Here is a 19,704-nt window from a genome sequence, read left to right as displayed (position 1 = left end):
CATTTTTTCCCCTGGTTCCAGATTTTTTAATCGTTCTCTTGTTTTTTGGAGAAAGGATGAAGATAGGCTGTCTTAGTTATCCTTTTCCCTGATTTTGTTGGCCCTGAGTTAAATAATTATGCAAATGAGGATGGAGGTTCAAAAACTCATATGCTGAGATCAAAAGTGTTTGGAGCAATAGACAGAGCCTTATGTTCTGCAGATGGTTTATTTAATTATATTTTGTTTCAACTTTAAAGACACGCGTTCAAATGAATCTCTTCCCCTCTATTTAAAGAAATATATTAAGAAACTGTCGAAATAGATGTTACTGTTGATTTATTTTACAGTAATACTATATACATACATAAATTCATTTTCAATATTTATCTCCCCAAAATAGTATTCCTATATATATATATATATATATATATATATAATCTCCTAAAACTATATCAGGTAATAACTCTTCGTCTAAATATATTCGGGACTAAATATATAATATAATATATATAATATATTTTTATTTCTTTATATATATATATGTATGTATGATATTGTGTACATGTACTTTTATAAATATACATACCCTCTTGATAGGTTGACCATAGAATTTAATGCCAAATTTAGTTTAATGTTTTCAAAAACTGGGAACAATAGCTCATTCAGCGCTGTAATCAAATTGACAGTTTTAAGAAAGTTCCCTGAAAAGGTGCAACAGGAGGAAAATCTTGTAGTTGCACTGTGATCAATTGTTAGACAGGGTTGAGGAAAGCAGGATTGGAAGAAAGATAATATGAAAGAACGGGGCCAGGCATGCATTTTATTAAAACAGAACTTTAAGTATGCATGTCTACAGTGCATTGCATGAGGTGCATCGACAGCACTACTGGTACGTCTAACAGGAATTATATAAAATATATACACACAATTTTAGATACACACACACACATGTTTTAACAGATACATATATATATATATATATATATATATATATATATATATATATATATATATGTGTGTACATATATATATATATATACATTATATATATATATATATATATATATATATATATATATATATATATATATTATTTCATATATATATATTCCATATAAATATTTCCATGTGTGTGTTTTTAATGTTGTTTGGAGAAAAGAAGAAGGCATATGGTGAGATTTTTTTAAAAACTTAGAAATTACCAAATGCAGACTACATTCCTCTTGAAAAGCTTAAAAATACTTAATGCTACAAAAATAATAAACAGTATAAATTCTAACGTTATGGACGGATTGTAAATACAAATGGCAAGAGTTGTTTTTTTTGTCGACAGAATAATTGTCCATTCATTTGCAATGAAACGAAAGTGAATGATATAAGACTATAAAATCATATGTTATTTACCTTGATTCCATTTCCTCGGCCATTAGACGGTAGCAAAATAAGTATAAATCATTACAACTCACACCATTGGTTTCTCGGTCCTCGTCGTAACCAGTTTAAGTTCTAAAGAGACTCTCGTCTTATATCTTGCTACTGCCTATATGATGCTAGTTGTGAGAGAAACTCCTTCCTGTTTCATAAAGAATAAGTTACCTTCAAAGCAGCGAATTTATTTTTTTTTTTGTTTTTGTTTTTGTTTTATGCGCTCTGGTCTGGGAGGGAACTCAACCTAATGCCTTTGGTATTAGAGCCCATTTTAGAAATCTTGAACTTCCATGTAATATATACACGCACTCACATAAAAGTAATTAATGTTTATTAATACACTCCAACTGGAGCCATTTTTCGCCCCGCTAATTCTCGTTTCTTAATTACTCTCAAAAACTCATTTGCTAATTACACTCAAAGCAGATTTATGACAACAGTAAAATCAGCAGAGTTTTCGCCTTTTTATAACAAGTGCAATTCATGACGACCACCTCCAGGTTAATTTTCGCTCATTCACTGAGGATTTAGTTTTTGTTACCTAGAACCGAATTATGCTACTCGGGAATATGCAGCAAAAACGACTGCCATGAACGACCGTTATTTTGATACATAAATCACAGCGAATTGCTGGAATGGACTTGATAAGAAATTCATGCGCAAACGTCCACATTTTGTTCGCGAATTATAATGGAATGTTCCAACTTTTTCTTTAAATATGAGCTGGGTAAGCATCGATTTCTTCGATGTAAATACGGAGAAGGCCAGGCTTAGGAGCCCTTCAAGCTGTGACAGCCTTCTTTCTTCTAAAACTTTCCCATTATTAAGAGGGAGTTTTTTGCTTCTTTCTGTGCTAATTACCAATTTTCACCCTTTCCCATACATATCTGCTTTTATTTGATTAGTAAAGTGCATTCATTTGGACTTTTGTTCCTTGGCTTCTGCATTAAAGAAAAAAAGATCAGGTAAATAGGAAGAGACATACATATATACACGTTCCATATTTCTCGTTTCTGTTATACTCTCAAAACTCATACACATGTATACATACATATATAAAATCAGCAGAGCTTTCAGTCGAGAAACATGCCAAGCTCCATCCTGGGTCAAAGCATTTTCTAATTTAATTTATTATATTTTAAAAATGGCACTTGGCATGTTTCTCGACTGAAAAGCTCATTATATTTGTACATAAACATGTGTGCTATATGGACTGTATAAATTTATTTACCTGATCTTTTTTTCTTTTATGCAGAATTATAATGAAAAAAGTTCCAAATTTTCTTTAAATATATATATATATATATATATATATATGTAAATACGGATATATATATATATATATATATATATATGCATACAGAATATATTTTATATAAATATTACATATATACTGTATATAGACTTCTATTCTATATATATATATATATATATATATATATATATATATATATATATATTTGATATATATATATATACAGGACTATTGTTTTTATATATATATTACAAAAGATATATATTGTATATATATATATATATATATATATATATACATATATATATATATATATATATATATATATATATATCAAAGAACAAAAGTAGGCGGTGGCCAGTGGTATACATTAGCTCTACTGGACCATGAATATATATTCTCTTGTGGCTACATTTCTTTATTTCACTGTAACGTTTCGTCCGTAAAAAGTTTATTACATCATCAGGGGAATCTGTTAAATAATTAAAATTACTAAAAATTGCTTCTTAAAATCAATAAAATATAAAATACTTCACAGTTAAAATATAAGATAAAAAAAAAAAAAAAAAAAAAAAAGGACATAAATAGTCAAAATCAAAGACCGCTAACCAACCTTATACCAAGATGGCAGAAGACAGAATGCATAAACGAAAAAACCTGAGTTCGACAGACCTCTTGACTGGGCTGTATGAGTTAACTTTTCTTATGCATTCTCTCTTGTCTGCCTTTTGGTTAAGCGTCACTTAGTAGTCCTGATTTTGCGTCTATGTCCTGGTTTTTTTTTTTGTTTTTCGACTTTTTATATCTTATATTTTAACTTCGTAAGTATTTTAAAATTTTATTGATTTTAAGAGCAATTTTAAAGTAATTTTATTCATTATTTAACAGATTCTGATGATGTAATAAAGCTTTTTATTACGAAACGTTGGAAATAAAGAATTATATAATTATGTATAGATGAATATATATATCCATATCCACTATATATATATGTATTACTAATATATATATATATATATATATATATATATATATATATATATATATATATATATATATATATATATATATATATATATATATATATATATACTTTTGAGCTCTGATGTAGCAATTCAACTAATATGCCTTGGTTCCTTGAAGAATCTTGCAATAACACTGAAGTTCACCCAAATAAACCTGTACATGAGTATATTAGCAAATAAAAAAAAACTAATGAGAGACATCTCTTCAATAAGGAAATTCATCACCCGATCAAGTTTACAGCTGATGAATATAATCATTACGCAAACGTGAAGCAAATTCCCAATTAAACTAATGAACATCGTAAACAGATTATAGAAAATGTATCACTAATCCTACATGAATTCGAAGCAGCAATCCTAATGGTACAAAAGATTTACTGGCCTCATTAACTACAACTATGTAAATGTAGCGTTTATAGTGTATCCTGAACTTCTCCTTTTCCTAATATTTTTGGTTACGTTCAGTGGAAACCTTGAATTCCAAAAGAGGAAGAGTGATGATGGTCCTCTGCAGACAAATGGACATATGCATGCCCGTATCTAATAGAAAAAAATAGGGTGTGTGTATAGTCCAGAAAAATCACTACGCCATCAACCCTGGTATTCATGGAATCACCTAATTCAAACTGTTTGATTAAGATAAACAGTAGTCTAACGCACATCACAAAATCTCCCCCGGGGTGGTGGTGGGGGGTGGGGGGGGGGCGGGCATTGGGGAAGGGTTACTGCCGTTAGTGCACCTCACTTTCACTATAGGGACGGCACAAGGGTGTGTGCCCAGTACCTTCGGCCCCCAGCTGCGTCCGCTTTTTAGTTTTTACTTTACCTACATTCCCACTTCCTTTTTTCAGCCTTGGCGCCCAACCTCCCCACCTATTACTTCCTGATTCAACTGTGAGGTTTTCTGCCAGTTCCACCTTTAGGTACGTATATTTCATCACCTTTATTTTCCGGATCTCTTTATCTTGTTGTCCAACTACTCCAACTAACCCTTCACTGCCATGCGCGCTGAATAGCCGAAAGTGACCTGGTGCTTGGCTTGACAGCAACACTTCATAAAAATAAACAAATAAACAAACAAAAAACAAACAAACAAACAAACAAACACACGGTTGTAAATTTAGTCATCAACCTACGTAACTGCGAAATTAAAAACATCAAGACGTAAGAAATCTGGTCAAATTCATCAGATTTATGAGATTCAACGGCTACGATAACGTTTTACCTTTTTTTTTATTATATATATATATATATATATATATATATATATATATATATATATATATATATATATATATATATATCTATATCTATATATATATATATATATATATATATATATATATATATATATATATATATATATATGTATGTATGTATGTATATGTATATATATTGATAAATTTTCGATTGACAATCTTCAACCCTGAAGTAGGAAATCAATAAAGACTCAGTTTATCACGGCAAGCTTAGACCATCGTTGGAAAAAGCAGAGTTTAAAGCTTTAGGTAATGGAATGATTTCAAAATATTAGTAATTACTGGAATGTATAACTGTAAAAGAACCAAAGTATTTAGAGGACATACTGTATATCATGAATATGAGATCCTATATTGAAAACAGATAAATCAGATAAGTTGATGCTTATTAGCTAGATGATCTGTTAATGTCATGTTTAGTTAAGTTAAGTATAGTTTAGTTTTACCAGACCACTGAGCTGATTAACAGCTCTCCAAGGGCTGGCCCGAAGGATTAGACTTATTTTACGTGGCTAAGAACCAATTGGTTACTTAGCAACGGGACCTACAGCTTATTGTGGACTCCGAACCACATTATAGCGAGAAATGAATTGCTATCACCAAAAATAAATTCCTCTAACTCTTCATCAGCCGGCCGGGGGAATTGAACTCCGGCCCATCGAGTGACAGTCCGAAGCTCAAGTTTAGTAACCGGTCGTTTAAATGTCCAAACATTCACAAACTTGTGCACACTATAACAAAGGTCTCCAGTGCTGATGTCAGCCTGAATCTTCACCACACAAAGGCGCTCGAAGTAGAACCAACACATCACTGGGTACCCCAGACCTAAATAAAGTGAAAAATGAACTGAAACAGACTGAAGAGCCTGGCTGACCATCAAAACGTTTGCGTAATTCTTATCAACTGCTCTAAATAGTGCTAAAGTCTACCGTGCATAATCAAGAGCTTCGTACAAAGTACTGATGAGAACATTTACAGCGTCGAAAAGGATGTTATCTAGGACAGTCGTCAGGTCCAGTGCCCAAGGAGACAATGGTCTCATTTTGGAATGACGAAAGGTTTAGAAAATAATTATGAAAACATTGAAAAGCATTGAGAGCATCTAGCATTTTGAAACAGGTTTACCAATATTTGAAGGAGTTTGCCATATTGTGAAACTTATGAAAATGGCTATTCTTTTAGTTTCGTTAAAATATATATCTATACAGAAAAAATCTAATTTATCTTAAGGATTTTTTAATATTCATTGCGTTCCAAGGAAATAAAAAGTTTATTTTTCTTTTCAGTCGGTATGCTACAAGGTGAGAGACTGTGCCATTGCATTTTTAATAAAAGAAAAGTTGGAATTGCCACCCTATGGATATGCTACTGTTCTAATAAACAGAACTCTTTATAATTCATATAACTGACATTATTTTTAACAATATTTATGGTGATTAACATCATCATTGCAATATTAATCCAAATACGAAAAAAATACTTTCTTTTATTTTGCTTAATACTAATTTTCATAAAATTACCAACTTTAAAAAAATAATGCACAAGTAAACTTATATTTCATATTAGTTATTACCTCTAAATAGAATCCAGGAATTCATTGAAAATATCCTAAATATTATAAAATAATCTCTTTTACTGTCTAATTTCTTAGTCAAAAGTTGAAATATTTTTCATGAATTATGATTTTTTATGGTCGGGTAAACCATAACATTTGCCTCATATTAAAAATCATTTATTACCCTGAAAGCCATACCTTACATAACTCCGATGCAAGTGACTCTCTTGCGTCATCTCAGGCGCCATGACATTTGCCCTAGATTAATCGAAACTTTCTTACCTAGAAAAAATACAGCAAAAGTCATTTTAGCTCGAAATGGCTTTTTTCTGGCACATGGTGACCGTGACATTTGCCATAGATTAATTATTGCCTTCGTAACTTAGAAAGCGGGAGAGGATTAGTGCTGTCCGTCTAGCTATAGGCGACGGTTTTGTTTTGTCATTAAGCTACAGATGTAACGTTATTTCTATCTTAGAGTGGTAATAGGATGTCAGCGTATATATTTTGAATATAATAGCTCATTACCATATTTTTGATTTCCATTGATGTAATGTTAGCAATAACTCAGTTTCGTTATCTTGATAAAAGTTAAAGACATTTCTTACTGTCTATTCATCTGATATATATATATATATATATATTATATATATATATATATATATATATTTATATATATATATATATATATATTTTAGTAATATATATATATATATATATATATATATATATATATATAATATATATATGTAATATGTATGTAGGTATATATATATATATATATATTTATATATATATATATATAGATACATGTATGTGTGTATGTATATGTATGTATATATATATATACATATATATATATATATATATATATATATATATATATATATATATATATATATATATATATATATATATATATATATATATATATATATATATATATATATATATATATATATATATATATAGTAAATATATATATATATATATATATATATATATAATATAGTAGGGTAATTTCTAGTCTCATCAATGGTGTTTTGTTTGGGGCTATTATGTGAGCCTAAATTTATGGCTAAGCATCTCGCCTGCGATCTCTGAGTCGGTGATTAAAACTTCTTCCTTGGATTTACTTTTATGTGAGAAGTTAGATCCAACATTTAAGAACTGGGATAAGATTAAAACAAATCGCTGCCAATAAGTTGGGGGAACGGAGGGAGCCAGGTAGAGGGAGGAGTGAGGGGGAGTAATGTAAAGGAGTGGGAGGGGAACATCCGAAAGTGGTTAATGGGAGGGGAAGGGTTCGGAGGGGCGCGGGAGGTAGTGGCCGATGAAGAGAAGTGAATTTTCCTCGGGGGGAGGGGGTGTGAAGGCGGATTGTTTGGGAGGTGAGGAGGGGAGAGAGGGGGTGGTGCTCCAAAATCGCCTCGGCCTGATTTCGGGTAATTCCGAAAATAGGTGTTTTCTGTGAGGGATGTCTGGAGACCTTTTATGGGCCATAACATTGTTTTATTGAAGTCGTTAAACCTATGGCCAATCGACGGATGCCTTTGACCAGTGCCCCAGGGCAGCGACGTTCGCTTCGAGTGTTCTCCAGCGAAATGTACATCATTTACGTTTCGAACGGGGCACTCGATCCCGGTGCTTATTATTCCCGTCTTCTATTTTCCACTCTTATTATTATTATTATTATTATTATTATTATTATTATTATTATTATTATTAGACTTTAGTCATTTCTGTCGATACTAATGTAAAGGCCTGAGCGTAGAATTCAAGTCAAGGTTTTTTTTTTTTTTTTTAAGTATTTTTCTTGGAAGTAGAGTCGGAGGTGCTAAATCTTACATCAGGAGAACGATATAAAATTGGTTAGCAAACACTGGGCTGTGGAATAGCCTATTCTTCTTTAAATGTTTTTCATTAATTCATAGCGAGGATATTTTATTCAACGGAAGCTTCCTGCGCAATTTTAGGGATTTAAACTTTTTGCATAATAATATATGCTAATTATAAATAATAACAGAGTTGATCAATTATTTTTAATAGGTTTAATGCCATATAGTGAAATTCATACAACTCAGGGCTAACTGAAAGTTCTTATGTAATCTTCTTGCAATCTACAGCAGAAAAAGAATATTTCTGATGATTTCAGGTGAGGAATCTAATCCACCACTCAGGGCATATTTTCTTCACCAAGGAGTTCACAACCCTCTACTATCACCTTCTGCCCAGGGACCTGCTAAATCAGCATCCTAAGCCACTAGGTCTTAGTAAGGCTGAGGAATCATGTATCATCAAAAACGCATCTAAAGACTGAACGTTTTAATGACCATGTATGTATGTATGTATGTTTGTGTGTGCGTGTACAACGCTAGCAAAATGGTAATACTGACGTCGTAGTTGCAAATGGGAAAATATCAATATTAGATTTATGACTTTAAATACAATAACCAGTATGGAACGCACATAATGCAAGCCGTTGATTGGCATTCAATATTCTAATGTTACAATAAACAAGAAATTCTTCAAACGAGTTCCCGGATAAGCTTGCGAAAGTTTAGAGTGAAACATTTCAATCCCTAAATTTCATTTCGGTTTTAACTTGAATGAAATCAATTAGCTTCGCCCTTTCCACAAGTTGAAGGATTAAGCATTAAATATTTACTGTAAGTTACAATAAAACTAACGGAACTCACACCCACAGCAGTGGTGTTCTCTCTCTCTCTCTCTCTTACACACACACACACACACACACACACACACACACACACATATATATATATATATATATATATATATATATATATATATATATATATATATATATATATATATGTGTGTGTGTGTGTGTGTGTGTGTGTGTCTGTATGTGTCCGTTTGCATATATTTACAAATATATTGCACATACAAAATCCAGTGATTAACAATAAAAATCGTATTTAGGAAAACATTTTTTATGGCGCGAAAGATGTTCGCATGAGAGAGAGAGAGAGAGAGAGAAGGGAAGGTGAGGGGAGAGCATTAAAAGCCATTTTTCCAATAAATTAACTACAGATAAGCCCGAGAGAGAGAGAGAGAGAGAGAGAGAGAGAGAGAGAGAGAGAGAGATGAACTGGTTTTTGAAGGGTGAATGCTACGTGCTCAATCATCAGAATCTTCGCTGCGCTTCCATCTTAACCTCTTTATCCAAATGAGCAGTTCTACTTCTCTCTCTCTCTCTCTCTCTCTCTCTCTCTCTCTCTCTCTCTCTCTCTCTCGCGTGCGCAAAAGCATGTTACCACACCTTTGCAGTAGTACAACTTTATATACACAAATCTGTTTGTCTGCCTAGCTGTCTGTCCGTCTTTTTGTTATTTTCTCTACAAAGTCTGATATTGGTAAACAGTACTGTAAAATTATATTTGCTCTCTTTCTCTAATTTCTTCATGAAGTGTAAATACCTGTATATCGTCCGTCGCCCCATCTCTCTCTCTCTTTCTCTCTCTCTCCGGTAGTACGTTCCGCGCAAATAACGAAATAGATTTTGTTGCATGAAAAATGAAATGTGAACTTTCCCGAGCATTTATATCATAGCTGTAATTGCTGATTGATTGGTAAATTACATAATGGATAATTGAATTACACAGCAATTTTGGACCTGAAACTCTTTTCATTTCCTTTTTTTTTTTTTTTATTTGGGCTTTTATTTATGCGCTCCATTTTCCAGGCGCGATGGCAATTTGACGCACAAACAACGGAGCGTTTTCTATTTCAGTTTGCATCGAGGGGTAACTTCACAATTGACACTCTCCCTGTTTGTTTGCGCACGGCGGCTTGCAAATCAGTCTGTCATGATGCTGTCCGACATTTTTGTTGTTTGCATTGTATATTCATGAAAGATGGTGCCTGAATGAAATTTATCTTTAAAAAAAAAAAAAACAATAAAATAAGTCGTACTAATATTAAAGCCATCTACCGAGTCTTTTTGTTAAACTTAATCTCACGGACGATCACGAAGATTGAGGGGAACTTCTATTGTTCCTCGATTTTGTTTTTTTTTTAAGCTAACAATGAGATAAATTTCTTTGCGAACGTCCAGAATATTTGAATGAACTGCAATTTTCTTCAAGTTGGTGTTAGTGATTGTATTACCTTGTCACAACAACAACAACGAGGGAATGTTTGGTACCGAATGTAAGGGCTGACTTATATTCTACAAAATAATTGCTCAATGAATATTAGCTGGCCTGCTTCAGCTATAGAACACAAATTATACTAGTGAAAGATGAATTAGTGAGATGGGTGCACTTATTTTTAAAACAATCCGGCTAAACAAAGTGACTTGTATATCCATACAGACGTTTAAATTTCTGTGTGTAACATCAACCGCCACCACCTTCGGATCCAGACGGTACTCTACAGGCAATCCAACCCTGGAAACAGTCTCTCTCGCCACTGGCTTCCTAAATAATATGTGTACAGCCGCAGTATTTCTTCAGATGGTCACTTACAGATCGTACGCATTTTGTCATTCCTATGCCAAAAAAGACTTTCGATCTCATTTCATCGCCCGAGAATTTTTCATTTGTGATTATTTTCAGTTGGCCATTATTTTTATTGCAAATTTGTTTTTATGTTTTACTGTAACGCAAGCATAATTGATGGTTTTATTTTTACTGATATAGTCCTCCTAAATATGGTTATTATAACTCCCATTTTACTTAAGGTTTGTTCCACCTTTGAAAAACAAACTTTCAATTTCCAGATTTAACGATAATGGATTATTTAAACTTTTTTTATATCACCAATGTTGATTCTATCTAAACCTAATCTTCTATTGGGCACTCAAGAACTGCAATGATCTTTAAAAATTTGACTTCTGTCCACTTTTTAGTTAATTATCTTGTATTTTAATACCCCATGCAATATGGTAAAATATTTAATTTGCGTTTATCTTTTCCATTTGATTTATGATATTTACACCACTTGCTCTGAATGAAAATTACACGCATTTCTTTATTATTCGTCTTTCATTTCCTTCATCTAATATGATTTATTTTAATAATATATCTTTCTAAAAAAATAAAGTACAAACAATACATACTATCACAACAGATTTACCAATTACATTCTAGACATTTAGCAAGCATTTTATTTCCTCACAGGACTTATGTAACATTTTAAGTCCAAGTAAATATGGTAAGTGCATGAGGCCAGATGAACCTAATCAAAAGGCAATTGATAGTCTTTCCACATCGCCCAATTGGATAACTTCGTCCCCCATACAATAATCCCCCTACAGATAACGAAGCCACGCCAACGTCATCGAATTGTTGTACCCAATACATCCCCATTGTTTATCTTCCTCTCTTCCTGACCCTGACTCAGCTTCTTCTTCTCCCGGAAATTCGGTTTACCTGAGACATTCTTCATTCACCAGACGTCACCCTCGTCCTTCTTTCCCTTGATTTCGGGGTCTGTGGCTTTCCCTCTCTCTGATGACATTTGGACACAACTGGAGGGCAGGTTGGGGTTTTATTTGGCTGGCCAGGGCTGGATTACTATGCGTTTCTGTTATGCCAAGAGTCGTGGTCTGTTTCATGTTTTATATCAGAGAAGGTACGTGGAATATATGATTGACATATCAGGCAAGTGAACTCGTCTTCGTATATCTACTGTGTGTGTGTATATATATATATATATATATATATATATATATATATATATATATATATATATATATATATATATATATATATATATATATATATATATATATATATATATATATATATATATATATATATATATATATATATATATATATATATATATATATATATATATATATATATATATATATATATATATATATATATATATATATATATATAGAAAGAGACATAAAAACACCGAAAGAGTTGAAAGTTATAGCTATATTTGGGAGACACCGTCTTTTCCCCAATAGGCAGGTAATATAGTAAAACTTTCTACCGTTTGGTGTTTTTCTGGGCTCTTTTCATTAGATGAATTTCTGTTTTAATAGAAAACATTTCACAGTCATACATATATATATATATATATATATATATATATATATATATATAAATATATAAATGTATATATATATATATATATATATATATATATATATATATATATATATATATATATATATATATATATATATATATATATATATATATATATATATATATATAGAGAGAGAGAGAGAGAGAGAGAGAGAGAGAGAGAGAGAGAGAGAGAGAGACTACGTGCGTGTGCGTGTGTTTGTGGGTGTGAAAATAGACAGATGAACGGTGAGCCTTTAAAAAATTTAGAGAAGAATAAAATTTTATCCCCACACCTTTCGCTTTCTAAATGAATCACAACCGCTAGAGAGAGCATTGGAAACTCGTGAATTACAGATATAACAGAAGATATATTACCAATGTATGCAAATCCAACCCTCAAAGGCAAATAAAAATCAGTCACAGGGTCATCTGAGAATCTAAAGAAAAGACTTAGAACGTGAAAACCTTTGGAAACCATTAAAACATATTATATTACAAGGCAATGATAAAAGAAATATGTACATGGAAAACCAGGGGCCGTAGATCATCCTCTGAAAATCAATATTGGTATGTAATAGACTAAAAGTCCAGTTGACAACATCTTAAATAATAGTGCACTAGAAGCAAAATAGCCAATGCATGCTGAAGGAAATAAAATACAAACACTACAGAATCCTACTAAAACATTTCCTGATAGCAATAAAACCTCCCCTACCCCTTCATAAAAATGGAAGAGAATAAAAGTGAAAATAAATAGTAACCAGACTTTAAACGCATTCCTCCCTCACCCCGCCCACACCAACAAAAGAAAAGCTAAATAAATAAATAAATAAATGAAAATAAAAAGGCCAAAATGAAGTAGCCCTCTACGAGTCAATATTTCCCGCACGGATAAAACAAGAAGTTTCCCGCGTGAAAACCAGATAATAAGTGAGGCTTACTTCCCCACATCTCTTGAGGATCTGACTTGCCCTATTAGCTGTTGGAATCTAATTACTGGATGGCGTCGGTATCTCTACCAAGCGGTGACGGAAAGCATCAATATTATTTTAATATTTCTTCTGCTCCTTCTTTACTCTCTGTTTGGAATTATTCCTTATTCATCGCCAGTATGCTTTTCAGTTTTTTTCGTAGTTGTAATGTACTTATCATTTTCCCATCTTAATCTGTTTCTTACTTCCTTGTTGGTTATGGGAAAGCTATTATATTACAAACAGAGAATCTGTGGTTGAAAGACAAGTTTGTTTATTGATGTTATTAAAGACATTATTTATGTAAGCACGAACTCTTCTTTCAAACCGTAAATCATCAAATGAAAAGAACGAAGATTTTTCCGCTTAACATTAAGGAATGAGTAATGCTAAAAAAATTCCTAGATTTCAAACATATATTCACTCTCTCTCTCTCTCTCTCTCTCTCTCTCTCTCTCTCTCTCTCTCTCTCTCTCTCTCTCCCAGCACAACAAAGGTCCAAGAACGCCCAAAGTTGGAAGAGAGTCGGGAGGCACAAAGAGAGAGACAGAAGGAAGAACACGCGATGGCAACACGTCTAATAAACGAAGAGAGAACGACAAAATGCAGCGATAGAGGATATTGAGAGGGGGAAGACTAGAAGGGTCCGACTGAAATGAGAAGAGGAGGTAGATGACGCAAAAGAAACCACAACAAAGAAACGGTGGATGTCGATAACTTGCGGAAATGGAGCCACTTGGAAGAGGTGATCGAGATTTCGTCTTTTTATTAATCACGAGCGTGTTGGCCGGCACTACGCGCGCTGGAACCCGGCGCTACTAGCTCCCCTACTTACCCCGCCCCTACCTGGGGCGGACAAACAGGTTTGCAGGAGGAGGGTTGATGTCTCCCCTGCTACCCCGCCCCCACCCTGGGTGGACAAACCGGTTTGCAGGGGTGGTTGGCTATGTCATGTCTCCCCTACTGTCACCCGGGGAGGACAAACAAGATCCACTCGGATTTTATTATTATACTGTAGATAGATTATCAGCTGTCATTTCAGCTTGTAGGGATAATCATGTTAGGAAATGTAGTATGTTTATAGAAACTTCCCAATCATGTATAATCATTAAGAGGAATTTCACTGATTCAGTTAATAGACTTCTTTAACTGAATTATCATTCGACTGTGGCAATGTTGAAAGTAACAGCCGTTTGTATTGCATTGAATTTCTTCTTTCCTCCAAGAAACCTGTTGAGAATTTACCGTCAAAAGCAGCACTGAACTCAAGATGTATCATACGAACTTTACAGATAACTAAGGGGATGCGTTTATTGTCACCCATGTACCCCTAATAAAGCCAAAGGACCAACCCTTTGCCATGACAGGTGTACTGAACATATATAATTCTCTTTGGATGTAAGTTATTACCGAAGTATAGTTCAATCGGTATTGAAGTGTTATTTGTGGCTTTGTTTATAAAAACATATGAATGGCGTATTAAAAGAAATAAAATAAAGTATCATACACACGATGAGAGAGAGAGAGAGAGAGAGAGAGAGAGAGAGAGAGAGAGAGAGAGAGAGAGGGGGGGGGGGGGATTTAATAAGAATTTAGGGCTGAATCGTTTTAACCTCCCAGCAAACACGACGATATTGACATTTTCTTAGCACCAGTAACATTAAACTTTCAGCAGCTCTGCTCTGCATATGCGGGAGACCCACTTTTTCTGTAAAAGTGTTGGCGACGTTCCTTGTTGTTCTTTTTCTCTCTCTCTCTCTCTCTCTCTCTCTCTCTCTCTCTCTCTCTCTCTCTCTCTCTTGCTTGCTTTGTCTATTTACCTGTCCTTGAAATTTCTGAGAAATTAATAAACCCCTTCCTTGAACTGTGGACGTGAGGTTGTTCTCTCTCTCCCTCTCTCTCATCATAAATATATTTATGCACAAGCATATACTGCCCTTCCCCCGACATATCAAATGCATGTTTATGCTTCACTCTTAAGATATGATATTTCGACCTGACCCCTCCAGCTATTTCTCATAAGTGGTCTTCTTAAGCGTCCCTAGGAGCAATTGCAAGCAACGAAAAGTATCTGATGGGAAGACGAGGTCACCGACTAATCCTGAATTCTGACGTGGACGAATATTTAACACATGCACACACAGACACATTTCATATATAATATTTTGTAATTATTTTTTTATTTCGAGTCTTTTGTAATAGTATAGCGCATATGTATATTTTAACAGCTTCGGTAGTCAGGCTAGGACTCGGAACGTCAGCAGTAAAGTAATGTAAATGACTGAGATGTTTTCTTCGAGTTCCTTTTGGTTATACTACGGCTGTTGATTGCCGCCACCTACCCTTATTATATATATATATATATATATATATATATATATATATATATATATATATATATATATATATATATATATATTTATATATGCATGCATGTATGTGTGTGTTTGTGTGTGTGTATGTGCCAGAATAACTCTGAAACACATTGAACAATTTCAATAAAACTTGGTATACATATGACTTACTATCTAGAAATCAGCACTATGGGGGCAAGACATCACTAGCACCAAAGGCCAAAGGGGGCGGGTGTGGTTCTGCCAGTGAAACAGGGCTGGTTATGCCCATAGACTTAGTAACTTTACGAATTAGTCATACCTAATTTCGGTATACATATAACTCACTATCTGGAAAAGAATACTGTGGTGGTAAGACATCAATGGCATAAAGGGGGTAGGGTTGGGAAGGGTTCTGCCAGAGAGAGAGAGAGAGAGAGAGAGAGAGAGAGAGAGAGAGAGAGAGAGAGAGAGAGAGAGAGAGAGTTTATCATTTGTCATTCAGAGTTATCTGGGCAGTGCTAGGTTGGTCAGCATAATATATATATATATATATATATATATATATATATATATATATATATATATATATATACTGTATATATATATATATATATATATATATATATATATATATATATATACATATATATATATATATATATATATATATATATATATATATATATATATATATATATATATATATATATATATATATATATATATATATATATATATATATATATATTTATACCAGCTGACCAACCCATCGTTGCCTGGAAAACTCTGAATGACAATCTACATGAAGGGGGAGGGAAAAGAGAAAGGGGAGGGGAGGGGGAGGGAAGAGGCAAGGTGGAGAGGGAAGGGGGAAGGGGAGGGAGAAGGGAAAGGGGAGAGGTTTGTGTAGACGGTGAGACTGACAGTTCTACTTTTTTTCATGCAAACATGGTTCACCCTTCAAACAGTTGTGGGTGAAGTGACAGGTATTACTGGGGTGACTGTCCCTTTTATCCAGGTATATTGTGATGACTGTATCCAGAAATTACTGTGGTGACTGTCCCTTTTATCTAGGTATTATTGTGGTGACTGTCCCTTTTATCCAGGTATTACTGTTTTGTCTGAAATCTTTAATCAGATGTTACTGTACTGTCTGTCACATTTAAGCGAGTATAACTGCGCCGTTTGTCCCTTCTGTCCAGGTTTTTACTGTAGTGACTGTCCTTTTTACCCAGGTATTACTATTCTGTGTGTCTCCTGTAACTAGGTATTACTGTGTTGTCTGTCCCCTTTAACCAGGTATTACTGTGTTGTCTGTCGACTTTTGTCCAGGCATTACTGTGGTGACTGCCCCTTTTATCCAGGTATTACTGTGGTGACTGCCCCTTTCATCCAGGTATTGCTGTGGTGACTGTCCATTTTATCCAGTTATTACTGTGCTGCCTGTCCCCTTTATCCAGGTGTTACCATGGTGACTGTTCCTTTCATACAGGTATTACTGTGTTGACTGTCCCTTTTATATAGGTGTTACTGTGTTGTCTGTCACCTTTAACCAGGCATTACTATGCTTTCTGTTCCTTTTATCCAGGTATTACTGTGGTGTCTGGCCCTTTAATCTAGATATTACTGTGTTGACTGTCCCTTTTATCCACATATTACTGTTCTGTCTGTCCCTTTTATCCAGGTATTATTCTCGTGACTGGAAAGTATTTCAGTAATATATTTCTATGCTCTCAAGTACATGAAATGAGGTATGATAAACCTGTAGAGTTTATATACCACATAAGTTATAAAGGGAAGGGGGATGGGGGAAAGGGAAGGGGACAGGGTTATGGGGTTTGAATCCTACCTTATTATCTAAGTTGGGTTAAATGAGGGCCACATGCCAAATTTTGTCTAGATCAGTCAAACAGTTCCGATTTTTATACCACACAAACATACAAACATTCACTTAATATACAAACATTCACATATATATATATATATATATATATATATATATATATATATATATATATATATATATATATTTATATATATATACTGTATATATATAGTCTATATATATACACATAAATTTATACACTGAACTCCCTCTTCTATTCCTCAAAGCCTAAAACCCCTCAAAATACTCATTCCATCAATACAGGATAACATTCTCCTCAGATAGTTTGCTTCGCTTTTCTATGGTCCATTTGCTTATGAAACCTACTCTCTGCATTCAGTTCCTTGGGCAGAACTTTCCCGGATCTGCAAACTCAAATTAACTTGTCTTATCTTCACTTCCCTACAAAAGACTGCTTCCATTGTTAACCATGTAATCCCAACAGCTTGGGATATCAATGCATGCTTTCCAGGGGAAGTGAATGTCTAGACTCTAGAGGGATTTAAATTCCTTGACACAATGTTCCACTAACTGGCCGATTTGTCTTTTCTCATGAGGCCAAAGGCAATCACTTTTTACTGCGGTATAATTTAGGGAAATAAAGCAGTATTATTCCTCTTTTCTTTTAATGCTTTCTTCATTATCACAATAACTTTCGTTATTCTGCATCATCCTTAAAGCGCTAAATGAACTTTTACTTAAATTTTTTGAAAATTTATAATGTTCATACCACTAAAATTATCACAGCTCCAAACGAAAAGGACAAAGTATTTCATACCAGCAATATTTTTATTGGACTTATGATAACGATAATGACAACGATGATGGATGGTTATCTTTAAGTGTCACCACTGGAGTGAGATTGAAGCTAGTAAAGTATGCAATTAGTGCGAACAACCACAAGCAGTGTGTGTTAGTACCATGATATATTGTAAATGTTTCAGTATAGTTCGATCAATTGATCAACACAAAGAGAGAGAGAGAGAGAGAGAGAGAGAGAGAGAGAGAGAGAGAGAGAGAGAGAGAGAGAGAAAGTACTATTCTAACTTCACAAAAGGGCTGAGACCTTAGGAAGAACTCTAATAGGCATCCAATTGCGTAAATAAGAGAGGTTAATTGGCCCTATCTCAAAGCTATGGGCTTCAGGGATCAACTACCAATCAGGGACTCTCAGACCTAACCACATTAACAGTTGGTTCGGGGGGAAGCAGGTCACTAAAATTAGCTTATTTTAATTGGATTTGCCGGAACTTCCCTTCATTCAATTCCAACTGATCTTAAGATCTCACCTTCTCTGACTTTCTTGGATCTCTCTGCTCTGTCAATTTCGATGGATCTTCAGATCTTATTTTCTCTTTCTCTGTCTGTCTATCTGTCTGTCTCTGCTTTTTCAATTCTAACAGATTGTACGGATTTCATGTGTCAGTCTCCTGTCTGCGCTTGTTCTTCAGGACCTTGTTCATTCAGGTACAACAGATGTTATATATTTTTATATATATATATATATATATATATATATATATATATATATATATATATATATATATATATATATATATATATATATATATATATATATATATATATATATATATATATATATATATATATATATATATATATATATATCATACATCTGTCTGTATATTTGGTTAGTGTTCCTCTGTTTCTTTTATTTCTATGTGTGGATGTTGTAATTTAGTGCAAAGATAACAAAGAGAGAGAGAGAGAGAGAGAGAGAGAGGTTCTTGTATAATTACAGGCTTTAAATACTCGAAAACCTGGTATCGATAATTATTGTTTCTAAAGGAAATATTTTGGAAAAAAAAAACAGAAGCTTTGGCGTCTACTTATTTGTGTGTATGTGTGTGAGAGAGAGAGAGAGAGAGAGAGAGAGAGAGAGAGAGAGAGAGAGAGAGAGAGAGAGAGAGAGAGAGAGAGAGAGAGAGAAA

General features: G+C 33.6%; 1 protein-coding gene across 1 annotated transcript in view; it reads right to left on the bottom strand.

The window, feature by feature from the left end:
• LOC136828417 (nephrin-like) overlaps positions 1–19,704 on the bottom strand; it is a 1,390,497-nt gene that overhangs the window by 1,070,329 nt on the left and 300,464 nt on the right. The window lies entirely within an intron of this gene.

This window comes from Macrobrachium rosenbergii, chromosome 42 (assembly GCF_040412425.1).
Source record: "Macrobrachium rosenbergii isolate ZJJX-2024 chromosome 42, ASM4041242v1, whole genome shotgun sequence".
Classification (NCBI taxonomy): Eukaryota; Metazoa; Arthropoda; class Malacostraca; order Decapoda; family Palaemonidae; genus Macrobrachium; species Macrobrachium rosenbergii.
Note: the sequence above shows the minus strand (reverse complement) of the source record. Positions and strands in the feature narration are given on the sequence as shown.